The sequence below is a fragment of the Tauraco erythrolophus genome, chromosome 1 (assembly GCF_009769465.1).
Source record: "Tauraco erythrolophus isolate bTauEry1 chromosome 1, bTauEry1.pri, whole genome shotgun sequence".
In the NCBI taxonomy this organism is placed as follows: Eukaryota; Metazoa; Chordata; class Aves; order Musophagiformes; family Musophagidae; genus Tauraco; species Tauraco erythrolophus.
Window position 1 is genome coordinate 34039868 of NC_141465.1, and position 13523 is coordinate 34053390.

Sequence of the window (13523 nt, forward strand, 5' to 3'; positions counted from 1 at the left end):
AAGTCTGAATCTAGCTCTCAGTATCTAATGTGTGGGTTAGACACAAAACACTATCAAGTTCTAAATTACAGTATGAAGTTAATTTCAGACTCCCATCACTTCAGACTAATCACTGCAAATTAAATTTCATCCTTGTCAGCTGAGTAGAGTGGTGGAAAATATGCCAGTTTAGGATTTGTTTGAATACCTTTTCTGCAAAAGATCATGCAAGGCATAGATTTGACTGTAGAGACTGACTAGAACCTTTCCAAGTGCTACAGTAAGTGTGTTGGGAGAGGAATAATCTGAACATCCTGAAGTCTAAATATCCTCTGTGGCTCCTTGATTTGAATGACAATCATTTACATCTTACTCTGTGCAGGACCAGGACATCCAGGGAGAGATTCTCAACTGATGTTCAGTGTCATTACACGACAATGGAAACTTGCAAACGTATAATGCGATATGTCCTATGATGCCCATGAGGAATGATGAATTGGGGTCTCCCCTGACTTCAGTGGAGCTGGAGAAGTTTTCTTTCATCTGATTAAATCACCAACATAGATTTTAATCATTCGGTCTAACTGTACTCCTGTGAATATATATAAAGACTGTAGTTACCTAGTGCATGTCCCTGCCTCTTCAAGCAGATAGAGTACTGCAAACTCTGAAATAGAAGTGAGTTATTTTATCCTTGCCTAGGGAACACTAGAGCTGCTTGTGACAAATATGCTATCCAAAAGAAAAGTAAGTATGCTCAAAAGAAGCAGGAAACAAGTCTCTAAGTTTGGACGTTACAGCTCTTTCTTGTGTGAGTGAATTTTTTTTCCAGGCAGCTATTTCCTCACATGAATCAAGAGACCACACAGGTGTTCATAACCTCAGTGAGACAGAGTAGCAGAAAGTCCCTGAGTCTGAGGTTTCCCTCAGAAACCATGTATGCACTCAGTGTCCTCAGGTAAAAGTGGTCCAAGAAGGACTCAGCTTTATCAGCTTGGCTGAGTGAGAGCATCTCACTGAAGTTGTGCCAAGCAGAGCAGGAGTTACTGCATTCAGAGATAGCAAAGAAATGTGCTGGCTAAAAGGCTGAGCTGATGATAGATCTGCCAAGCAGCAAATGGTCTTGGGGCTCTGTTAGAAACCCACTACCAAGCATGACTTTGTTGAGGTCCTGTTCTGAACTTCTCTCTTCATCTGTCTCCAACAGAACAAGATGAGCACAGTTCCTCTCACCTCTATGCACATAGATGTAAACACACTCACTTGCAGTACTTATAGTCTCTCTTTTGCTTTACCTTAGTGATCATTGCTTCGATGGAGAGAACTGGATGGTGAGAAAAATAGTACAGAGGTTTCTGCTCATACAGTAGCTAATTGTAGAGAGCTCTCATTTTGTGAACCTTGGCATTTCTAACTGAAAAAGAACAGAAAAATTTAGGACACAAGGGAAATCCAGGCTGGGTATTAACTATTACTAGCACACAAATGCACAAGGGTAAATGAGGGAGACTACAGAGAGGGATCAATTTGTGCGAAGGACACTTTTTTGCACATTATATTTTTATCTCTGCTATATATTCTTAGCATTCCTCCTTATATTCTGCCATCTGGGAACTGAAGTGGAGAAGGTAATAGAGAACAAGCCTAATACTCAATAATCTGTGATAACTGAACTTAGTGAGGACTTGAATACAGCAAACAATATGCACGCCACAGTCTGCACTGGCCTGAAATGCTGCAGCTGCACAATCCTACATGTGTAGGAATAGCTGGTGGGGAGGAGCAGGATGAGACCAGTGAGGGACTGCCCTGCGTGACTGTGGGGAGGCTGTGCTGCACTGGGGTGATGTTCCTGCCACTGGAGTGGTTGGTGCACCGCTACACTGTGTCCCGGTGTGTGCCGGGGGCCTGCAGCCCCCAGCTCCACACACGTGCTGGGGGTCTGCAGTCCCCAGCTCCACGCATGTTGCCTCCGAATGGCCACCATAAAGCCTCTCCCTCACTCACCCTGTGCACAGGATCACCTCTGGTCTCCCTCAGGATGGGTGCTGGCTGTGGGGAAGAGGGGCATAGCGAGATAGAAGGCAAGACCTGGTTACAAATAACCGTGATTCAGTCATCTGTCTAAGTACTGCAAGGCAGGACTTTGCTTTTACACCCTCTGCCTCCAAACGCTGAGCAAAGCTGATGAACTTGCTGCATTTGCAGTAGCTGCAAGATGCAGCTTCTTCAACAGCCAGGGGTAGCATGCTGCCTGGCTCCTCTGTTTCTGCTGGCATTGTACTTTGTGCTGTCTTTGAAAGTGGTCTTGGTTTCTCCAAAACAGTCATGTCACCATCCAATGTTTCTTGTGTAATGAATTGCAATGTCTCTGTCCTTGCACTGGAAATGATAGTTTGAGGAAAGGAGGATTGATGCCTGTTTGTTGTTTTGGGTTTTTTTTCCTAATTATATCTGCTGTCTAGTTAATAAAAATAACACGAATGATGATGGTGGTAATGATAATAATAATAATAACTCTCCCTGTGAACTACACCTTACTTTGAACAGGACAGTGATTTTTAAGGTATTTTGTTTCTAGTCTCTGCTTTTCTTGGAAGCTGTAGGATGCAGTGTTGATGGGAAAATGTCATTGTATGTTATTAAGGGGAAACTGAATTATGGCACTGACAATTAGGAGCGCCTGAAAATGTGTCTATTAAACTCTGGTTTACACTTCACATTTGGGTGAACAGCTCTCAAGGGTTCTCTGAGCAAAGTAATTAGATTTGTGTCTAACTTTAAGGTTGTGCTTAAAGTTATAAACTTAAAAAAAAGGATGTGCTCAACAGATCTGGTCGTTTGCCATTCAGAACAAGCTTTATTTGAACCTGAAGTTTCATTCCTTGCTTTTTCTTAGTATACCCATTTGCTTTTATTAGTCTACTCTGTTATAAAGTCCCTACACCATCCCTCATTACCACAGTACTCCAACACTTTCCTTGTTTCATTCCCATTGTCTTCTTTGTATAGTACTTTGGTAGCAAATTGTTAAACAAACAGTCTTTGAAAGTCTATGTTGCTGTCTGTACATGGTTGTGAATGTAAGGTGGAAGAAATGTGCCACATCTTCATCTTTATGAAGGAAATGCCATTGAGTCAGGGGAACAGAATTGCTTACTGAAAGCTTCATCTGCGTGTTATAGGCTAACTTAGAGATGCTGAATGCAGATGAGTGATTACCCCTTTACAGGGGACCAAGATTTTTAATTTGACCAACATTTCAATGAGATGGCAGTGGAGAAAGCCCAGGGCAGATTGAATGTACCCAAAGTAGCCTGTCAGGAGAGGATGTGCAGCATGCTGTACTAGCTGAGGATGCACAAAAACAGAAGGCCTCTTGCTGGGGCAGTGGCACAAATGTATAGACACAAAACCTCTGTCCCCAGGTTACACCATCATCTAGACAAGTGAGGCAAGATCTATTCACCAGTGGACTCTGCTCAATGAGGAGCCTGGAAATAGTTCCTCATGGAAATGCGACCTCATCCATCCTTTATTTCCTGCAAACTGTAAGGAGCTCTTACGGGGCTACCTGATCCAGAGGGGTATGTTGTAAGCAGTTGCTACAGTAGTCACGGTTTTCTCACCATTCTTTCTGTGCAGTGAAAACCTCCAATGCCCTGTTCTCAGGGCGCTGGGGGCCCTTTTTTCCCCCATATAGTGTTTTTATCTTTGAGGGAAAGTACCTCTCACTAATACTTTGTTGTGGTAATCAACATGCACATCACCAGGCAATACTATCTTCTATGGTTTTGTAATGCACTGGGAAACTAAGCTTTAGAGGAAGTTTAATGTGTTCATTCTTAGCATATTGTACTAAGTTCAAAAATAGGCTGCCAATACGAGTAATTTTATCACTTCATTTTACAATCAGGGCAACATTTTTGTAGTGCTTAATTAAAAAATATGTCTAACATACTGGTCGCCAGTATTTCATTTTCAGGTTTTGCTTGCCTAGAAGCCAGTGAGGAGGCAGTCTGTCTGGGTGGCTGGATGCCTCATGCCTTCCTGACCACGGTCAGTTTGAACAGAGTGTCCTGGTTTTGCAGGGATAGAATCATAGAATCGATTTTCTAAAGTAAGTTTCATTTTTAAGAAGACTGCAGCACTCGATTCTGTGAGAACAAAGTTGATAAGACACTTTATTTTAATTCGTAGCCAGATGTGGTGTACAGGTATCCATAGTGATCAAGGACTTCTCAACTTGTTTTTGCTGATGACCCAGATGTTGAAGAACCTGGGGGGAGCGTGGCCAAGGGCGGTTGACACCTGAATTGGCAAATGGGTATTCCATGCCATGTAACGTCATGCTCACTATAAATTGGAAAATTTGTTGGGAACAGGCACTCTTTCTCAATGGTTGCCATCCCTGGAGGATCTCACCTGTCATTCTACTACAAAGGCCTACGCTCTCTCTTCCGAGATTGCAGTTTTGAGATTTTCCTGCTCCAGGATCACTGGCAGGGAACAGGCTGGAAGTTGGTCAAGAGGTGGTGAGCGTTGCACTGTACATCACTTGTCTGTATATATTATTATTGTTATCATTATATTTTTCATTTTATTTTATTTCAATTATTAAATAGTTCTTATCTCCACCCACGGGTCTTCCTTCCTTTTCCCAAATCCCCTTCTTGAGTGGGGAGGGGTCGTTGGGTAAGAGAACTGCTGGCTATTGTTTAGCCCCAGACACAAGCTAAACGTTAACAGAGACTTGAGAATTCACAGCACCATGTATTTGTTAACATGTGAACAAGTATGTCATTATTTCTTCTTCAGCCTAACATTGTTTTAGTGATCCTTGCAATTATTGCCGTGAGGTTGGGTTGTTCTTTTGGTGTTATAATGGGATTCCATGCCCAAAGAAACAGGGGACCAGCCTATAGTGGCTCCAAACCTGTTTTGCAGAGAAGGTGCGAAGAGGCTGTAATCAGTCTGGCAGTCTTCAGAGTGCGGTGGTGAAACTAGAGAGGCTGTATAACAACTTGGATAACTATTGAGTACATTTTTTCCCTCTATAATTCTTCCTAGGATCCTACCTAAAAATGACTTCATGTGAGGGACAGATTGTAGACTGAACTCTGAAGTGTGCTCTCATTGCAATTTCTGCCTATCTAGAACTTACCAGAAGATTACTTTTCACCCTCTGTGTTTCTTGGCTGAGAGCCTTTCAGTAGCATGGTGTTTTGATGGATCATATTTTGGGTGAGCACGGTAAAAAAGACAGGTTTTGTGAGGTTTACTTTGAATGGAAAAGATGGAAGGTTTTTGGTCTTGTTTGTTCTGTGGTGTTAATAAACTCATTAGGTTCTAAATCAAGTGTGTAACAATCGAGCTTAAAAGTTACGATTAAATGATCACTTTATCTGTCTTTTCTGTTGCATGATCCGTGAAAGCCTCTATTTGATAAACACTACAGCTGTTAATAATGTAATGAATACAAATAGGAGTGAGAAGAATGACAGGACAGTATGTTTGCCTGCATGCTGATGAACACAGACTCTGTGGGTAACCAGGTTACTTAGGAGAGGGTGAGAGTGAAATGAAAGCATCTCCGTACACGACATCTAAACTTTAAAATCTGCAAAGATGTAAACGGCAGCCGCTCACTGGCTGTACCAATGCTCTGTGGATGATCACGTGCTAGCAGAAGACTTGCTGTCACAGCTGATTCATGTCTGCTTTTTCTGGCCAAGAGTCTATAATGCACGTTATAAATCAGTATCTGGTAATGTGTTAGGCTGATGAAGGGACTGTGCTTTCAAGTATATTTGGACAGAGCTGCATAGAAGCACTTAGAAAGCCAAAAACTGTGCAGAAGTATAAATGTGGAGTTATCTAAAATGGGAAATTGATGGAACGGCTCCAGATTTACACCAGAGCAGTTGGGAGCATAACATGTCCCAGAAGCATTTTGATTTCTGGCTCACCCTTTTTCATAAATGGGGGGGAGACAGTAGTGGGGGCTCGATGATAGTCACAGAAACACAAGCAGCACTGCTTTAGGCTGCTTTCAGACTATCTTTAGATTATTATGCATGTTGCTGAAAACATTGTCACCTGGGATAAACCCTTAAAATAACTGTATTTTCCTAGGTGGCCAGAAGATGACGATGATGAGACTTCTGATTTAATGGAAAAGCTTGTTGATGGGGAAAGGAAAGGATGAAAACTGAATTTAAGTGTGTTAGTACCTTGGAAAAATTTAGGCTTTCATTTTGGTTCAAGTCTCCTAGTTTCAAAAATCTCCTCTTTCGGATTCTTGAGGCAGGATAGTTATGGTGAAGACGTTAGATCACAAAGAATTTTTTAAGCTCTACAAAACCAGTGAAAGTACCCACTGTGATCAATAGCATGAATATCAGCCTATCTCCTCAGAAAATAAAGGAGATTAGCCTCAGAAGAGCAGGATACGTCCCAGGCTCAGAAATACAGACAGGGAGCTCACATGTCAACATCTGACTGTCTAGGTAGTTACTGTCTAGGTCGTTATGGTAGTTATGGTTGTTATGGTAGTTTCTGCCATCGAGGAATCAAAGCACCTATAGACATTTTTGCTGATTGACAGTGCTCTAAAATTAGGCTATGCCCCAGTCATTAGGAGCTATTTAAAAGTCAGACTTTTTAAGTGTTCCTTACCTGGGCTCACAGGCTAAATTTGACACGACTGTTCCTTCAGCTTTTTTTGTGTGTGCCTTGTAACAATAATAACATTATAATGAGAAATCTCAAAGTTGTTGCATTCATAGCAATTGCTGAAAAGCCAAGAGCTGGCTGGTTGTCAGGGCAACAGTGAGAGCACGCTGAGGGATACCCAAGGAAAGGCTTGTGCTGACTCTTGCTTTGCTTCTTTTTAATGGGTATTTGATGCTCAAGTTAATTTTCAGGGACTATTTAAAATATCTTGCTGATCTAATGGTCAAAAAATCTGGAAAGACATATTAAAATAACAAATTATTTTTGTATGTTACTTCCCTCCCCTTCACTGTATGAATACAAAATTGCATTATTTATTGTCTTCACTCTGTATCTCATACTAAACATTAAAGATGCTTTTTTCAAGTCTTCCTCTGGAGATCATTTCTTTCAGATGCTCCTGTGGACCTAGAGCTGGGCAAACCGAGTGCCACCCCTGCCAAGCTGTTAGTCCCTGGGGTCATTGCAGTGTGGCTGTGTGGGAGCTAAAGGGCAAAGCCAAAGCCATGGCTTTTGGTCCTGCCTGTTGTGAACAGAGAGGAAGGGATGTGAGGGGGAGGAGGAGAGGATGATTTCCAGATCAGAGGCATGCTGACTGCAGGCAGCAGAAGAGAAGGCAGTGGTTCCCCCTTTTCCAGCACGATGCAACCCTGGGGAACCCAGTCTGCGTGTGGGGAGCTGAAGTCACCTTCAGCATCATAAGGTGTCGTGCATGTCGGAGCGATGCAGGACCACTGGCTGACCAGGAAATTTGCCTCATAGTGACTAGAAAGGGCTTAGATGCGTGCTTACAACTGAAATTACATTTGTGCTAGGGATGGAAGCATGAAGCAGCCTTTGGCTGTTGTATAGTAACGTGGATGATAATGGGGATGCTGTGCCTTTGAAGGCAAACTTGTATTAAAGGCTGACATCTCATTCCAGGTAGTATCACCTGTTGACCTACTTTGCTCGATATCTCCAGTCTGTGACTGCTGGCTTTGTAATATTGCATTGCAGTTCTGATATGCTGATATCAGCAAGAAATCATGCTGTGCGCTGCATCCATGTCCTTGTGTGGGCCTTCAGCCTGAAGGCCAGCAAGAACCCCAGAGACAGTAACCAACAAGCTTCCCAGTTACCAATGAGAAATACAGGAGATACTGCTTTTTAAGTTGTATAGCTGGTGCCCTGGCTCCAGAACAGTAGTAACTAGTGTCATCATCATGCCTAACTGCTCGCAGTGCAGAAGTAATGGCTGATGAGGAGAAGTGCTCCCCAGTTCTTCCTCACAGAGGTTTCCTGGAGGACAGGGCACTCCCCCACTGTGAGCCTTCTGCTCTGATTCCCATCTACACCTGGGCATCCAGACTCCTGCTCAAGTTTCTGCTTCAATCTCAACTCTGCCTCTTTCTGTTTCACTCTGGACCCTTGTTTTTTGGGATTTAGTCACAGTGACCCTAATATCCACCCCATCGTGGACCTTAGCACTTCCGAGTGGGCATCCAGCAAGACAGAAGACCAATGTTTCCTCTTCTACTCTGGAAAGAATAGATCTCAATGGAACACGTACAAGGGAGAAAGCTGTTATTAAAAGTGATATGCAAAGTATTTTTTAAAGATTTGGCTTTTTATGTCACCTTACCTTGTTTAAGAAATGTATGGGGATGTTTTTAAAATATATTTTCTCTTGTCTTCCCTGGTTCTTCTCAAGAGTAGTGTGAGTGGGAGTGTTGAACGGATTCGATCTCACTTTAGGGGGAGAGCATTACATCTTCAAAGAGGGCTATTTTCCTCCAGAAAGGTTAATCAGTCATTGAAGTTAAACTAATGCTAGTGAAAACCAAACTGTAAAGACTCTGACTGTAATTTTTATGAGATGTATTAATAGATCTGGTGAAGTAAATTGTAGTCACATTGCAATTTTGGTGCTAATATTTGTTCTGTGACATGTCTAAAAAGCTAGGTGAAATACGCAGTGCTTCCATGTCATTTGTAATTGTAGTTTTAAATGGAGATGTGAGTAATCATTGAAACAAGTGTTGAATATAGGCTTATGGTGATTTTTGCAGGAAACCTTTTGAACCAACCCCATGCCAAGCAACCTCAACGTTTCTTGCAATTAGGCTACCTTTCTCATGTCCTCATAGCTAGATTCTTTGATTGTGTTTAAGTTTACATGATAGAAGGGAGTCCTAGCTTGTGCTTTGGTCTTAAACTGTTGAGAATAAAATCTTTCAGAAATCTATGATGTTATCTTACATAGCTTTTAAAGGCTAGAAGTTGCTCTAGTAACCTTCCAACCTAGGTGTGATTCTTTGTTTTTTCATTCCTACCCATGACTCATGAATGCTTGCTGGGACGTGGGAGTATGGAAGTACATTATTCTCCAAAGTTCATTTGTTCTAAAATAACCTACTGAGAAGAATTGCTCGGCTTGACTCTGTCCTCTGCTTCCTTGTATGACTTCAGCATCTCCAAGGGACAGACCTTCTGGTAAGGGTGACCATCTGGTGTTAGAAAGTCCATTTTAGGGGAATGAAGCACCATTTCTCATAGCCCTGACATGGTTCTATATTGCACCAGATTCACACTAACTCATAGCGTGTAGCACCTTCCCTCCTCTCTCTCATGCTGAGTGTGTGCTGATGGCAGCTCTGCCAGAGGAGAAGAAATGGCCAGTTATTTACTAGCAAAGTTAACGGCTGGCCTGAGTAAAGCTTATGTTAGGATTTCTCTGGCCCAGTGTTTGCAAGAACCTGTCACAAAAGGCACTGTTTTCTCGAAGGGCAGGCTGTCACAAAAAGACGAACAAGATGGCATGTGCAGTCTCAGTGACTCAACTGTCAAAGTTTTATCTTTTGTGTATACAAGATATATTTGTTTAATGAAGCTAATAAGCACATATCAGAAAGACTGTATTTCTCCCAGGGTTCAAGTAAAACGGTATGTACAACTGTAGAAAGTAGAGGGTGGCTTCTGTAAAGATCCATGCACAATAGAACCATTTGACACTGTCCCATATGACATCCTTGTCTCTAATTTGCAGAGACATGGATTTATGGGTGGGCCACTCGGTGGATAAGAAATTGGCTGAATGGTCTCACTCAAAGAGTTGTGGTCAACAGCTCGATGTCCAAGTAGAGACCAGTGACGAGTGGCATTTCTCAGGGGTCAATATTTGGACCAGCTCTGTTTAACATTTCTGTTGACGACCTGGACAGTGGGATTGAGTGCACTCTCAGCAAGTTTGCTGACGACACCGAGCTGTGTGGTGTGGTCAACATGCTGGAGGGAAGGGATGCCATCCAGCAACCTGATGTAGTGAAAAGTGTCCCTGCCCATGGCAGAGGGATAGGAACTAGATGATATTTAAAGTCCCTTCCATCCCAAGCTATTCTATGATTCTACAATTTCCTCTAAGAGAGCACATTGTATAGCAAAGGAAATGCCAACTGTAATGGTTGTATCCAGGCCCTGAAACCAGGTCCAGCTATACATGAGCTGTATCAAAACAAGTTTATAGACCAAGGAAATGGACTTGGAGGCATTTAAAAGGAGCAGTAAGAAGAGGAATGCCCATCTCTACACTGTTAAATATCATTCTGTAGCTGTTACTGTTCTTGAATGGCATGTGTGACCCTCCCTTTACTGTTGCAGATTGAATGTTTTTACACTAGCAAAAGCACAGTGAAATCAGGAAACTGCCATGCTCCCTGAGAAAAGGCACTGGCAGCCAGCCACTACCTTTGAGAAAGGTGAAGAGTGGTGTCGGGGAGCATCAAAGATCCATGCCTTTGGCCATTCCTGCAGAATCTCTCAGCCTGAGAGGGACACCATGGCTCCTTGAACTGCAAACGCATAGAGTTGGGCAGGAAGACGTTTGTGACTGTCATGACGCAGTTCACCAACATCTCAAAATAGTCAGTAACAAAAACTTAGTAGAAAGGTATGTCTCAAACCTGGCACATAGATGTCTCAACCAGGACTACTAAGAGATGCTTCTCTCCTGGCTGTGAAAGCTAAGTTCAGATGCTTTTTGTCTGGAGAACAAAGCAGAGCCATGGCCATCTTTTGAAGCGATAGTGATGAATGTAACACCACTGCTCATGAATAGGGAACACAACGAGGAAGCTTTGTGTGCTTTCCATACCCTCAGGGGTTCAGACTTCCAGCTCCTCCCTTGGAGCGGTTCCAGACCACAGGGCAGGTTAAGAAGAAAGAAATTCTTCTTTTGTTTAGAGCTATTCCACTTGACAAAGAACAACCAACTCATTGAGTCAGGAAAGCATGCCTTGGACCCCTGCCCTCCTTTGGACTGGGGAGAGCTAGGTTTCAGTGTGCACATCTAGTACCTGTTTGATGTGAAAACATAGCTAAAGTTACAGCCTCCACTGCCAGTGTCACTTCTGGTCTATTACTGTAATGCTCCAGTATTGACATGGTAATGACATTTTATCCCTAGTAACTAAAATTTAAGCTGCGTTGCCCCTAATTTTATGTTCTTCTCTAACACACTTATTTTTTTCAATTTAGGAAGTGCTTCATCAGTGGGTGTCCCTGTCTTTACGAGCAAATCATTTTGTATTTTAATTCCTTTCTATTTTAATTGTGTTCATCATCACAAGCAGCACAATAGATATGTGGGTTTATAGCTACCCACCGTGTTTGTTCTGTGCAGTATTGCGTGGCTTTGAACAATTTAGATACAAAGACAAGGAACCAAGTGGTATTAGATTGTACCTCACTGCATAGATAATGCTAATGGAGTGACCTGGACTTCTTCCGTATGTATTCAAGTGCAAGACAAAATACTGGAATTTAGAACTTAAAATCAGTGTGTGATTTTAAATTTCACATCCTGGGCCACAAAACATCGTAAATGTCACAGGAGAGGTTCACAGGAACCAGGGAAAGTCAAAGTGTTTTGGAAAAGATCTACCTAGACTTGACTTGCTGCTATGGAGTTTACCAACACATGGGGAGAGTTTCTGAAAGTGAGTTTCTGAAGAAGTGTTTGTGGGCTGGCTGTGACTACACTAACTGACTATTTCACTAATACTAATGTATTTATCAGCCAGGAAGTCTCTGACTATCAACTTCTGAGAAACTCTTGTAAGTATTTAAAAAGAGCTGGTCGATAGCATCTTTTCCCCATTTCAGCCCTCATTTGGCTTGTCCTGCCCAATGAGACCCCTTGTCATGTCTAGTGAGCCAAGGGGCAAGCTAGTGTTAATCAAACTGGTCCCCTGCAGCAGTGGGCAGTGAGACAACTTTGGGAATGGGGAGGGTGGGTGGAGGGGCAGTGTGCTAACAGAGGAGAAAACTTGTCTAACTCTAGAGTCATCTGTTGATGAGTATAAAGATGGATCGAGCCTTTCTTATTTTCCATTCTCTCACTGCTGGCTTTAAGGCAAAGATCTTACATGTACCAAACCAAATATGTGTATACACATGTATGGGGGTGCAGGTGGAAAATTTTTTTATTCCTGGAGATGGTGTCAATAACCTCACGTGGAAAAGTCAAGTCATGTGAAAGAGCATATATTATAGTTGTGGGTAGTTATAGGGTGTATACATGATATGTATAGAATAGAAATAGGGTATATGTCTACATTAGGGAAGGCCCAGCCCAAAGGGTGAATGGCTGCCTGCTCTGCAGCAGCAGAAGTGAGTGTGGGGAAAACTTAAGGAAAAATTATACAACACTTACACATAATAAAGACAAAAAAGGGTAAATTAGTGGAAAGTAAGCTGTGAGAGGATGGAAAGAAACATCATGGGTCAGCCCAGCTACTGCGTGCGATAGTACTGTGGGGAGAAAGGGAGATCTCTTATTGATCCAAAGTTGAGAACCAGCACAGTGAGGCAAGCAAAGTGTGACTCCCAACACAGACAGCAGCATAAAACTTAGAGAAAGGCAGCTTGTTTATCTGAACCTTTCTGTCTGAATGTACTGAAGGGCCCTCACTGGGTAATGAGAAAACAGGTCCAGATCCTAATGGTTTGGAACAGATATTTTTAACGAGCGAGTGTTCCCCGCAACTTGATTAGCTGTCTTACAAGAGTGCAGTGGGTCTAGTGTATTAGGAATACACTTTCTGGTGATACAGATAATCATATATTTCAAAGACTTAGTATTTGTTCATATCAGTACATTTTGTTTTTCTAATTCCATGAAATAGGCCTGGGATTAAAAAAATGTGTGGTAGCCAGCATCTCATTCTGCTGAGTTTTTTTCAGGCTCCATGCTCACTTATTTTGAAATAAACCAGCTGTGGTTTTGTTGTAATGCAGAATCCCATTAAGGAAGACTAATTGATTCACCTTTTAATCGGGATGCATGGAAGATTATTGTTTATCAGTTCACTGCCAGGAACTGTTTCGGCACTTTAATAAATCTACTGAGCAGCTTGGATACGAGGTAGAGAGATGCTTTTAGTTTATCTTTTTATGACATCAAAAAAGGTTATGCCTACTCCCTATAGAAAAATAATGCAATACCGTGGCCTCATTTTAGCCTTATCACTTGTGATTGTCCTGCTCATTTTAAATGACAGACGGATGACTTGTTAACATATTAAACTAGTTTTATTCTAGTGATCAAAATCTCAGAAAACTTGCTCAGCATTTTCCATTAGTGACACGATTACAGAAGTTAACTCACTTATAGTCTGCAGTGTTATTCCTGCCTCTTTAAAAGTAAAAATGAATGCACAGTCATAACCTCAGAAGAATCAAATATGATCGTGAGCCTTCACTCCCACTCATTTCATAAGGCTGTCTCTTCAAAATATTCTTTTACTCTCCATCAAAATGCTATTTATTGT